This window comes from Adelges cooleyi, unplaced genomic scaffold, assembly GCF_023614345.1.
Source record: "Adelges cooleyi isolate 19-005CV unplaced genomic scaffold, UGA_ACOO_1.1 ACOO_flye_CR_arks_rails_tigmint_CR_PRNA_30, whole genome shotgun sequence".
Lineage (NCBI taxonomy): Eukaryota > Metazoa > Arthropoda > Insecta > Hemiptera > Adelgidae > Adelges > Adelges cooleyi.
Window position 1 is genome coordinate 9,817,828 of NW_026095971.1, and position 13,157 is coordinate 9,830,984.

The 13,157-nt window shown below is 36.6% G+C and overlaps 1 protein-coding gene across 2 annotated transcripts in view; it reads left to right on the forward strand.

Annotated features, from left to right (window-relative positions):
* Nucleotides 1-13,157, forward strand: part of LOC126838352 (uncharacterized) — a 39,446-nt gene that overhangs the window by 10,291 nt on the left and 15,998 nt on the right. The window lies entirely within an intron of this gene.

Here is a 13,157-nt window from a genome sequence, read left to right on the forward strand (position 1 = left end):
TGTGGCTCGTATTGCCTGACTAGCATTTTGCACAACACCGTAAAGAAGTATTACTGTGATGTACACATATTACATAAAAGAGTTTAAACGTAAGCCAGATGTTCATGCGTCAATGCTTGCACAGTTAAGCACGACTAGCATCATAATGTCGTCACAAGCTTCTTAAACTTAGTGCATCTAGTTATATTTTTTACTGACTACGGCCTAGCCATTTCCATTAGAAACTGGACAGGAAACAAATACTTTTTTGAATAGAAGGAAGTTCTCATACATGTAGTGGTCAGCTTATACAATATAATATAATATGTATATTACCGGAAGTGGAGTAGCACCTCGCGTATTCCGGTTTGTTCGCTATTAGGTAAAAGTTGAATGAAGCACAATATAGTTCCTTGAAGTATATTTTTGTTTTCCCGGACGATAAAACGGGGTTACATATAGCTTGAGATCGATGGTCATTAAAAAAATGTATATATTATTATAATAACGTTTCGCATATTCCAGACCGCTTCGAATCGTACCCGCCCAATTAAGCGACGTGACCCCTTAAAACTATCCATTCAGTGAGAATGTTATAATAAGGTGTGCCGTTTCAGGAGAAACGGTAGTGTGATTTTTCGAGAGTATAATAATATACTTATTACCGGTCCAATTAATATTATTATTGCGCATAACGATTGCTGATTCTGTCGTCAGTCGCTAGATTCATAAGGAAAAAATTGTTTTTAACTACTTTTCAACATGATTATGTATTATTGTTTAGGTAATAAGTAGTATTCTATAGTACTGAATTTAAACCACAAAATTTATTCTGATACCCGAACGTTGCAAGCAAGAGGACGACTCAATAAAATCACGGTCATGCATTACAATTATGCGGTAAGGTGATCATGAAATGTTGCTCGATAATAGCTGTAACCTTATAGGTATCTTATTAATGTCGATTCGAATTAATAACTACGACTGTAGCCTTGTTTTTAATAAAAAAATTACATATGCATTTAATTTTTTAATATTCTTCAATAGGAAAAAAACATAACAATTTAACGAGAGTGACAATCAACCACAATGGGTGTAGTTTATTGCAATGACACAAACAACGTACCCGACTCCATTAAAAACCATAGTAGAAAAAATATATAGTAACCCACTAGTACAACTGTAGTATTGTTGCAGTCTTTGTTTTGCGGCATTTTCGTTTTCGCCTTATCCTTTATCTTCGAATTTTGTTTAGATTTAATTAAAACTTATGTTGTACCTAAGTTATCCGCAAGCGCTATGGATATTATGTAATACTTAAAACACTGAGAGCAAATATATTATAGAGCATGAATGCCGGTATAAGTACACAATACACATACAGATTTCTCTAGTCACTAGTGTACTGAACACTGAGTTTTATCAACCTCTGAAATCCGCTCAACGCGAGAACGTTTAGACAGGTTTCGTCCATTGAGTCTTTTCTGCGATTTTTATAAAATAAACCAGTTTAATTAAAACGACCGACTGTTCTGGATAAGATTTTGATCCCTCGAGCAAATAATTACAGCACACAAACAAAATTGGAGTTCAAGATAATTACGCTCAAAGCCGATGTTTATGTATGTAAATCCAGTTTTAAAATCGTTTAAACCCTCTGTACTTAAGGTACGCTGCATGAGGCGGGGTATTGGGGTGTTGATGTAAAAATAATGTTTTCTGAAAAACCAGCAGCAGTTTCACAGGAGTCTAGGGAGGGCGTGCTACAGGTGGCTGACAACATTCTAAAGGTTTATTATAGTATAATATTATATGCTTTATGATTTCGAAAACTCTATATTATATGCGTTTTTTTATCATAAATTCTGCTGGCAATCGGCGTGTGAACAAATATGCGTGTACTGTTTTTCAATCCGAATGCCGGGCAAATAGCCAATAGTTATAATTTCTAAGTCACCGCAATCGTATCTTTCAGGACACGGCCGAACACATTTCAAGGCGCTTCTTGATGAGGTAGTAGACAAAAAGTCAAAATAGGGAGATAAATTAAAAACAAAATGTAATTAGTTTTACAATCGATTTTAAATGGCTATTGTCCACTAGTTATTCTGAGAAGAAGATACGTGTCAAAGTCACAACCACTAAACAGTAATAATATGATTACACTCATCATATTATCATTATACTAGGAATATTGCAAATCATTATTATAATTTTTTTTTAATAAGTTTTTATGCGTCGTGCTGACCGTCAACTGTATCAAAACTAAAATAAAAAACCGTAATTATAAGAGATGGTTCCGTTTATATAAATCGCAATTAGTCGAATGTCGAGTGTTTCGAATTTTCACGACGACCAGACGTTGACAACAATAAACACATTATAATGCAGACGTGGCCAATACATGACACATGTGTAAATGTGTAAGCAAAAAAACATCGATCATGTGGTGCGCGTTAAAAATTCAACTCCTAGAATTAGAATAATAAACAATTTAATATGATATTCGAGAAGAAAATACGTTTATAGTGAATAAAGTTATCGTTCAAAAAAATTGCGAGTAGGTACGTGTCGCTAGGATTATATAATACAAAAGTAATAAGTAACTACATATTACAAAGTGCGTGGGACATATGTAAGATGGGGTATGTAGTATACGAGTAATTATATTTATTTGGTATACGCATTCTAAAAGTGCTACATGGCTCAGCAGACCGATAAAACCGCTCAGACACATAAAATAGAAATACGGTAGATAAATATTATCCAACACGTATATGTACGCTTTACGTGGTGGAACAAATTTCAAACGGGTTATAGGATGTTTTTTTTTTAAGAATAATATACTAATAATATGTTAATCGCAACGTATAAGGCTATTACGCGACGAGATTATAGCGAAGCTGAGCGACCGGTGTTATAAATAATATAGCGTATCGCGAGCGTATTTATTTTTTATGAACAGACATATCAAAAATAATTGTACCTATGCAAGTACTGCGAACCACCAACGACCTAGTAGACTGGTCATCGACGACTACAGTAACCTAGTTAATAGAATGGTTTCATTTTTTTTTCAAATCGAAAAATCGTTGCGGTTGACACAGTATTGCACGGCGAGGTGTTGTTTTTACATTTTGATTCATTGCCATCGTCAGGAAGCAGGAAGCACGGAACGGTGGTTCGAGGAGCGCATCGCGAGGGGTCGTAGATTGAGTGTTATACAGTACATATAGCCCTTTGGTGGGTAACGTGACAATTGGCCGTTTAGACCGCTAACGAATGAAAAATAAAATATAATAAAAGTGAAGCGTGAAAAATCATATTAAAAAACGCCACCCGTTACCATACATACAGTCATACAGAGTTTAGGCACAGGTGTGCAGAGACTCATTGGCACTGTACAAAGTTGTTTCTTCTTCTAACATATTATATGGTAGTAGTATTTTATTTTGATTGTGTGTAATCCGAAATTTCGACTTACGACTAATGTTCCGGCGTGTGCGCACGCTAACAATGGTGTGTAAAGGAAACAAAAATTAATTTTCTCGTAGAAAAACATAAGGGTTCCTCGTGAAAATATAATATACAGCCGAAGGGCACCGTGGGAGTTGTTTACCGACCGAAACGCTCTTATGTGAGAACCTGCGGCCATTACTGTATGTTTAAAATGCGCCATACGCAGTTTATTAGCCGTGATAATAATTAATAAATGCGTCTATGTGTATATTGTATAAACTATTAAATCTCCTGCGCGGGCGTCCTGCTAACAGGTGTATAGTATAATATATATCATAGCAACAATCGATCACAGTTGGGACGAAAGGGTAGTTTATTTAATTTTCCTACGTGCCATAATAGCGTTAGGAACGTGTCCGAGTGTTGTCTGGGCGATCGTCAAGTACTTGATCTGTCGGTGTTTTATTTTAACGAGAAAAAGTCAAGTGTTTTGATTGTCGAATATTAATGATATTCATAAGACGCCTCGTGAAGTAAATTCTACTTCACACAAACGACCCAACGGTTTCTCAAGCTTGATTTTTAAATACTCTGTATAGACAAAAGCCAAAGATCTTAACTAAAATAAAAAAAAATTTTAAAATGTCTTAGGTTTCGAGAACAGTATAAATAAAATATTTTTGTCAAACATTAATACTATACGCAATTTATATTATTTACTGGTCTAAGTCATGCGGTATTGGAAGCAACTTCGATCAATATTTTACGCACACAGTACGAGCAAACAACAAACCGCTCTTCGATGAAGTTTTTCTAGTCATAATATGTTGTACTACAGGTAAATAATAACATTATAATACAGTCGCTCATCGCAGCTCGCGGTATTGGTGTTCACTTTCTGTGTATGAAAATAGGTGTTAACCGTGAGCACGATAGTGCCGCATGTGGGACGCAAATATTGCCGAAATATAAACGCCATTAAATGGCGCAGCTCGATGAGTCGTTTTGAAACGTAACAGAGTCAATTTCGTTTTGTTTATTATAATATTACAGTCGAGTATAATAAAATCTCATTAAAATATCGGTAAAACGTTGATCTTCAGGCGATAACGCTGCAGCGGTAAAATAAGGCGAGAAAAGTAATTATTATTATTGTCCGCATAAGATCTGAGGGGGGCGTTAATGTTTGTTGAACTTGTTACGGTTAACCGTTGGCGGTATATTACGTTTTTGGTGCAGTTCTTTTAAACAATAAGATTAAGAAGAAGAAGAACCCGAAGAAGTATATTCCGAATACAAATTAGTCGGGAAATCTAAAAAAGCAAAAGTATAAATACACAATTATACCAAGTCCAATTTGCTTTTTTAAGTATGAGAACGGCAGCGTATAACAGGTGTAATGTGTATTATATTATTCTATTGTTCCCGCGGTTCGCTCACACATATATTAACTCGAGGGAAAAAGTGTCTTCACCAAAAAGTCCCACCTGTATTATAGGTAGTAGCTGCAATGTATATGTAGTGTATATCTTTGAAGCCTACTACAAGTGTGTGTAAGGCGAACAACCGATGCGTGACACCCTGCGTGTAACTCCTAATCGTTTCCTGTGTATTCATTATATTATTATAATATATCGAAACTCTTTTTATGTACAATTTTTTGGTAAAAAAACCGCATATCCGCCGTGTACCTACCGTCGGTGTTTTATAAAATGTATGTTCCGAATATATTTTTAAAAAACGGGATTATCTCGTTTTTTCCATATTATTATTTTATTATAATATGATCTATAGGTCTTTTGGTCGAACAGCGAGAGATTTTCTGTACGGTTCGATTCGCATTCAAGATAATTTGCATTCAAACTGGTTTTACCTCGGCGCAGGTCATACGTTCGCGTTTAGCTCGTGCCTGAGCACGACAGAGGTCAAACAAACAATCCAGGTCTTACCTCGCCTATATGGTAAACAGTCGAACCATTTTGATAGTGGACTCATACGACCTCGTTGGTGTGGTTTCCAAACACCTGAACGGCGACGGTGCTGGTCCCAGTGATCTAGGCAACACAACTAAATGCATCTACACTGATTATACGTTTTCAAAATTGATTGTTGTCTGTTGGAGGGGTCGTTTTTATCCGTTCTTATTTTCGGGACTGCCGAACCGTGAACTGCAGCAGCCGTCAGTCGTGGTGACTTACAATAAGGTGTTCATCCCGTACTTCCACACAGGAACACGGCTTGTTCGAAAAAAGCGACGTATCTGACTGTGATTTTTGTAGGTAAATTTGTTAAAATAAAATAATTTTATTATAGCTACTGGCTTCTATCTGAAAACAACAAATATCCTGACTGCATAAAATGACCATACAAAATAACGGAATAACTGATAATTTAAGTTCTTTTTTAATTTTGCAACATATTCTAAAATGTTTAAGTACGCCATTATATGATATAATAAAAATACAACTTCAGTTCTTAGTTAAATTTAAATTTAAAATTGAAGAAGTAATACTGCATTTTTGAACTCGCTGTGCAAATAGCAACATTTATCTTAAGAAAAAATATTAATTACTTAAATAAAGTGTTTAAATGTACATTAGTTTGTGGTTTTTTTGTTGGATAAAGTTTTGTTTGGATAGGTTAGAAAGATTTCATTTTTCATGTATATTGTGATTATAACATCAGATATTGATTGCTTACTAAAAACCAAATTGATCAGTTATTTATAATTTTTTTTTTGAAGTTCTTTTGTTCTCGAAAACTATTTTGTCACGAAATCTAATTACATACCTACAGCTATAACAACGCGAGGACAAAGATCAGGTATACCGTATACTCCGGATTCCGGTGGTTATGGGGATCGTGTTGATGCATTGTACAAATCGAAACAGCGACTGGACAGTATAATTTATACTTCATAGTGCCGTGAACTCCGCAGTATCCGAAAGCAGAGAGATTTTAACGCGTGATGGAATGGTATTGGTCATCGAGGTCGATTTACCACTGAGCATTCAAACGCGTCTTCCGTACGTGATGCCGTTGAAATCGATCGTTGATGTGTGATTCAACGCTTATTGTAGTAGACCTGTGTGTACAAGCTACCTATTCTGTAAATGCTTAATGCTGGGAAAACATCGCTGTAAGCCGCCGACTTGGAAGCGGATGAAAATGACTTTTCGGCTTCCTTTGTGTGCACGGGTATTTGCTTAATCTACACTTGCGTAGAGTAGGTTTGCGGTTTCGTAACGGCAATGCAATTGATTTTGGTTTATCCAGGTGAGATGGAGGAAGGGAGGTCGCGCTTAACCCAGATCGCTAAATGATTGTTATTCTATTCGTATGTGAATAGGTGTATACTGTACACACGCAACGGGGGCCATAGGAGAAAGGACATGGCTGGTTGTGCCCGGGGCGTTTGCTCGAGGAACTCCAATAGGTTACCAGAATGACGTTTATATAATCTATATTTGTATACATAGATAGAGACAGGCACAGCCTTGGAAGTGTACACAACATATAAACCTGTAACGGCCACAATATTTCAGAATTAAACAAATGTTATTTCATATTAACAATGAGTGTGATTGTAAGATGGGAGCGCGCGCACGCTTGTTCTATCGAACTATCTTTGTGGTATTTACCGGCTGTCATACCAACCGAATTAACCACGCGATCGGTCATATATAGCCGGGCATAGCTTCTTGTAATTTTGGTCTTCGTCTTGGCACCGGGCACTGTGGTTTTGCGCGTTATTTTATTTGAAATCGGAAACCTTAAGTGTGCCGGTTTTAGACCTATATGCACCAAATATACGGTTAGGGATACAATACGACGCGCCATATGCGTTGTGTGTGGACGTGCAGGTGTGTCCGAAGAAAAAAAAAAAAGGAGGGTTCGTTGAGGTTATTATATCAGACTAGCGCGATACGGTCTCCGGGTACCTGTGTTGCCGAAATAAGGGTAGAAACAAGGCCAAAGCAAAAAAAACCCGTCTTGTGCAGTTTGGGTAAAAAAAATATATACGAATTCTATTCTACATGATAATGACTGGGAAAAAATCCGTGCATAGGCTTTCAAATTGTCTGTTTTTTTTAATGTTATCTGTAAATAAAACAAATCTCTGTGTACTTATTTTATATCGTACCCCTCTGCATTGTACTCACCGCTCCAAACATGTAGTACGCTGTCTGTGTTCACTACAACTTTAACGGATTTTCACAACGGTCCCTGTAAAATGGTCAACTTTAAGTGTACCCATAAAAGTTAAGAATCGACTGACCGATATTAAGTAGGACGGTTATTTGGTTAATTTGATTAGTAGATTGGACCACAGTGATCGCGTGCGTCACAACGTTCATATTAATCTGAATCATCTACTGCGATGATTCAGATGCGCCTATATCTGTGTTATTTTATGTTACTGCACATAAAATATCACAGACATAGGCGCGTAGACAACCGCCGGTATGGCCATAAGACCTAACAGAACTGACAGTATAATTGCGCGGTACAAACAAGTAGATGGAGGACAACTAATAAACTTAATCGGAAAACACTAAAATTATATAGCGTGAGTCGAACGTCTATAGAGTTTAACCCTTGACATTTGGGTTTTGGTCGTGAGTAGAAAATTATTATATTTTGTGTGCGCCGTTGGTTGGTGGTTATAACAAGTACTTTATTTCGTTTTCTAATAGCCCGATGAGCAATACAAAATTACGACAAAACAAATAATATAGGTACATTGAAAACCAAAAGGAAGTACGGTTGAAGGTGTAATGCATGTATATATATATATATAAATAAACGTATGTATTATATTGTTTTTTTTTATATTACTCATTGTGCTCAGTAGCGCGACGACCGACACGCCGTCAATGCGGTGACAGTGACGGCCAAAAGTCGATAACGACTGCATTAAACATAAAATAATATTAACTTGATTAATATTTGATTATTTAAATAATTTACTTAAAAACAACACCAATGACATGGGATAGGGTAGAACTGCGAACTCGGCCATTTTTACATTTTCATGTATGAACGCAAAAACATTATTCAAGGTGTGCCGTGTGGTTAGTGACGCTGACCGTGAGTGCTGGGGGCTCGTCTACTGTGTCCTGTTGTTTGGCGCCTATGTGAAAAATGCTGACGCCTAGGAGTGGTTATAATAGTTGGCCTTTTATTTTTTTTTTTTTTACGTCAACTCTCTTAAAAATATATCGTATGTCCGGATGACGTTTCGTTTTTCGTTTATGAAAATAACAATACAATTAAGTTTTTACTTAGGTTTTATAATACACAACCGGCTATATCCTATTACACGACGTGGCCACGACAATAATAATAATAATAATAACGATCTGTTGCGCCGCTGTTGGCGTCACAGCCGTTTACCGGTTCTCGAAGATCCATATGCTTTGGCTGAGTCTGCGTGTATACAGTGAAACCCAATACTTGAAATCGACGGCTCGGCATCAGCACAATCGACCGCCGTCCCGGGAATATTATTTATTCGAGTCATGTGTTTACCTACCACGAGACAATAATTATTGTATATTGTTAACAAAACAAAATATAAAAAAAGAAAAAATTGGAATTTAATTGGAATTAAGAAAAAACAGCCGCGCACGCGCCAGGAACGAGTTCTTATAAAATAAAATAAAGTGCTCCGATCACGCGCGCGTTAGCAATATATTATTTCATGTGGATTTATTGACGTCCATTAAGAGCGGGTAGACAAATAACGCGTGGCGGACCGTATAGGATTAATAATATAATAACAAGAATAATAGCATTAGGTAAGAAGAAAATTATTATGCTCGAACACAATGACGTTTTAACCCCGGCGACCGCCGCCAGAACCATTAGTCAGTGATAGATCACAGACAGTCATCGTGCACAACCAAAACGCAAGACAGCTTTGGATTTCGTGATTTGGTTCTTTGTTGTTTTTTAGCTCAAAAATATTTAATAGTAAAGGTAATAATAAAACGCGTTGACCGGTCTCGTGCTTTGATATTTATTTAGTCGCCATTATTATTTTTGTCCATATATTCACATAATAATGCATACCTACTAGTTAAGTGCGTTGTATAATTGCAAAAACACTCGTTTTTAGACGTGGTTTTCGTGAGAATTTCAAGTATTACCGTGAGAAATAAAAATTTTAAAATATTTATTGTTGTTTGCTAATGCAAATTCATCAATAAGTCTAAACCCACATAATAGTATATACTTACGCTCCAAAACCGTGTATATCGCCAGCTAAACAAACAAATCAGTAGGTATCCCACTGTTTTTTATTCGAAATATGTATTATTTAAAAAAAATGTTTGGACGTTACATATTTAAATAACCTTGACATTTATGACCATAAACGAGTTTAAATTGCCTATACGGTTGACATCATATTATTTAGTGCTTAATATGTACAGGGTGACCCCGAAAACACTTTACTTACTTTGTTGTTAAATAAATAATATTATTATCGGTCGCCTAATTATACATGTTAATTTATGCAGCACGTGTTAATTTATAGGTATTTTATAATTAATTTATGATTTATGATTTATAATTTATGTTAATTTTTTTATTGGAAAGCTGGACGTTGATTAAACACGTTTTTTCATTTTGCGCTTATTTATTACTTTTTAAGACTCATTATAGCGGTGGGGTAGATATACTTTATCAGACTCGTAAACGTTTTAAAGGTAAGTGTTTGTCACTTATCGATTTGCTGTGTAGGGTAGTTATTTTAAACGTAATAACTAATAAAGCTAATTGAGTCTTTTAGACGATTTACAAAAAATGTAACATAATTTTAATAATATTGTCTATCAGATTAGATTTTTTTTGGCCAGACAAAGCAGTATCGCATTATTAATTTTAAATATTAATAAGTATCTACCGTGTTAGCTCGATCGATATAAAATGTTTTCAATTGTGTAGTATGTACCAAAGGTCCCGTCACATTCATTTTAATTAATATATTTTAATTGAATTATAATTGTTTTTCAATGATCGTTCAGTTTGAAACTTTCTTCACTTCAGACTGATTCGTAACCTGAAATTCAGCAAAAATTTCGTTTTTTAGTTGTATTAAGCTTTAAATATGTTTAGGGTTTTCCAGGACCCACTATACTTAATTAGTTATCACAAAAATAAATTAAAATATTAAAATACACATTATTATTATGTATTAGGGGCAAAATGAAATTAATTAATATCGAATGTATCTTTTTGTGCATTTTATTAATGTCCTTTCTGGTTTTATTTTGTATTAAGCATGTTGTCTGACGGGCTTAATTAATTTGGTTACTATTTTTATCTATCGGCTATTAGTACTAAAGATTTTTATTTTTATTGTCTTTGTAATATTATTAGTCTAACCCAAAATAAAAGCGTTTGTATTGTTGTACCAATAATTGTTTTATTATAATAATAAACAATTAGCTGCACCGCGAGAGAAATCCATATTAGAAAGTCTATAGGACAAAAAGAGACATGTGTCGTAGTACCATGTGTTAGGAATTCACCGCTGGGCGCGAAGAAAGCTGTTAGAACACCAATAGGTAAAGTGTCACAATAAAATGTTTTAGTTAAAATTAAATTTCGGCCGACCCAAATACTTACTTATAAGTAGTTATTTCGTTCGACGGCAATTATGAACCTTACGGAGCTTGATCCTTAGGTCGCAATTGCGTCAATACTAAATCCTTCGGGCACAATACATTTCTTCCCCCCTCGGAGAGTGTCGTTCTTTTGTTTTACCATTTCACATATATTTATCGACACTATCTTTTATACTCGACAATTAGTAATTTTAACCCGTGTACACCATTACACACACCGGGTGCTTGGGGTTTGGTCGTGCACTTGTTGACCTTCTGTCACGCGTGTGCGTCTTGTTGTAATAAAATTACTCTTAATCGAACAGTGTACACACAAACATAACATAATATAATAACGTCTCTATATTATGTAGTTGATGTAATAATATTTTCAATACTTTTTAAGTGTACACATTTCTTTTCATCCCGCAACCGGAGGACCAATTCAATATGAGAGCGTTGTGCGTATGCCTTTTGTTATGAAATTAGTATGAAGGGTAATTAACGTGTCGGGGGGACGCGTGCGGCGACTTCTTCTCGGACTCGTTGTGTATTCTAAAAAAGCGCTGCCGCGGTCTCCACTCCTTTTGTGTATGCATGACGGTCGTCAGCAACAGCCTCTCGCAGGAGTTGTGGTAGCAATAGCAGCTATGTAAGCGTCTCGTCGTCGTCCAAAACAAACCGGTTTCATCCTTTACACAACACTCTGGCGGGCGCACGCCACTCACGCCGACCTCTCCTCCCCGCCTTAGCCGTCAAGTCCACGGGAGGCTGTTCGATAGAAGATTATATGTTTGGTACGATATATTATACTGTGTTCAGTGTTTTCCAACGGGTATTATATCGACGGATTAAGCCGAGGCTGCGTCGCGTCGTTGCGGCTTTTATCCGGATATTATCATCGTCGTAAGAATAATAATATAATTATTGTTATTACTTGTTGAGCGTCTTCTCGGGCTACTCGCGAGCGCGGTCAACGTTCAAACTGTCATCACGTTTACCGCCCCGAGCCCAAAACCACCGTCTCGTCCTTGACCCCTGCCGATAGTCGGAAGTACATAATTTGGCCGTATAATAAAAATATATCCGAGACCGTCTCTTCCTACGGATGCCGGACGGAGGCGCCCATATTAATTGGTGTGCTTTAAGAAGACGGACGCGGTCGGGTGGTGGGCGGAACGCGTCTTTCACGTAGGACTTTTCCGGCCACCACGCAGAAACGTCGACCGTCGCCCCCGAATATCAATATTTGTGGCCGCGCCGGGGGAGGGCTATTTGCCGCTGTTCATTTGTTGCGACACAGTCGAACTGTATTCATAATATTTAAAATACTAGCCCACGCCGCTGTCCCCGAACACACGAGGTGTTATGGAACGCATGACAGAGGCGGTTTCGGCCCGAGATCAACGTTTCAGCTCTGACCGGGGTAATAATCTTGGCCGTCTTACCTAGCTCGTTCCAAACGGACCGCGACGTGTTATGTCTTTTGGTTTGTTGCACGCAGGATCTGTGTGTGTATTATAATTACACCGGGGTTCGTGTTTCTATGGAGATAATTGTGACTTGTGAGCCCGTGAGTCGTCGTCGACCGAATACACATACCTATATAATATGTGGTAAACGCAGTAACACCGAGTGCGTTTACCCGGTCTCGATAATGTATATGTACGTTAAGTCGTTGTCCGTAATCCAGATAACATTATCATGAACGTTCGATAGTCCAGCGACTAGACCACGGTTTATTAGCTTCTTCTATTTATTTATTTTTTGAGACCAAAACATTTTCAGAATGATTTATAGTTTTAAGGCATACACCGCTTGTATCTGCTATTTAACATAGAATGTAAAAACTGGCTTATAACTGCACGTATATCGGCAATGCAATGTAAAAAAACAAACCGGTCTTCTAATTGCGGTATTATGCATTCAAGCCATTGATTATTTACAAGTCCGTATTAACGCATTTAATAGCCGACGTTTAAGTTCATACAACCGTTTTTAATAACACGATTGTTAGACAAACAAAATATATATAAATAATACTGACAGAACCGACAGGAGATTTGCGGTTATCCGGATTTCAACTTAAGTAGCATTAAAATAAAT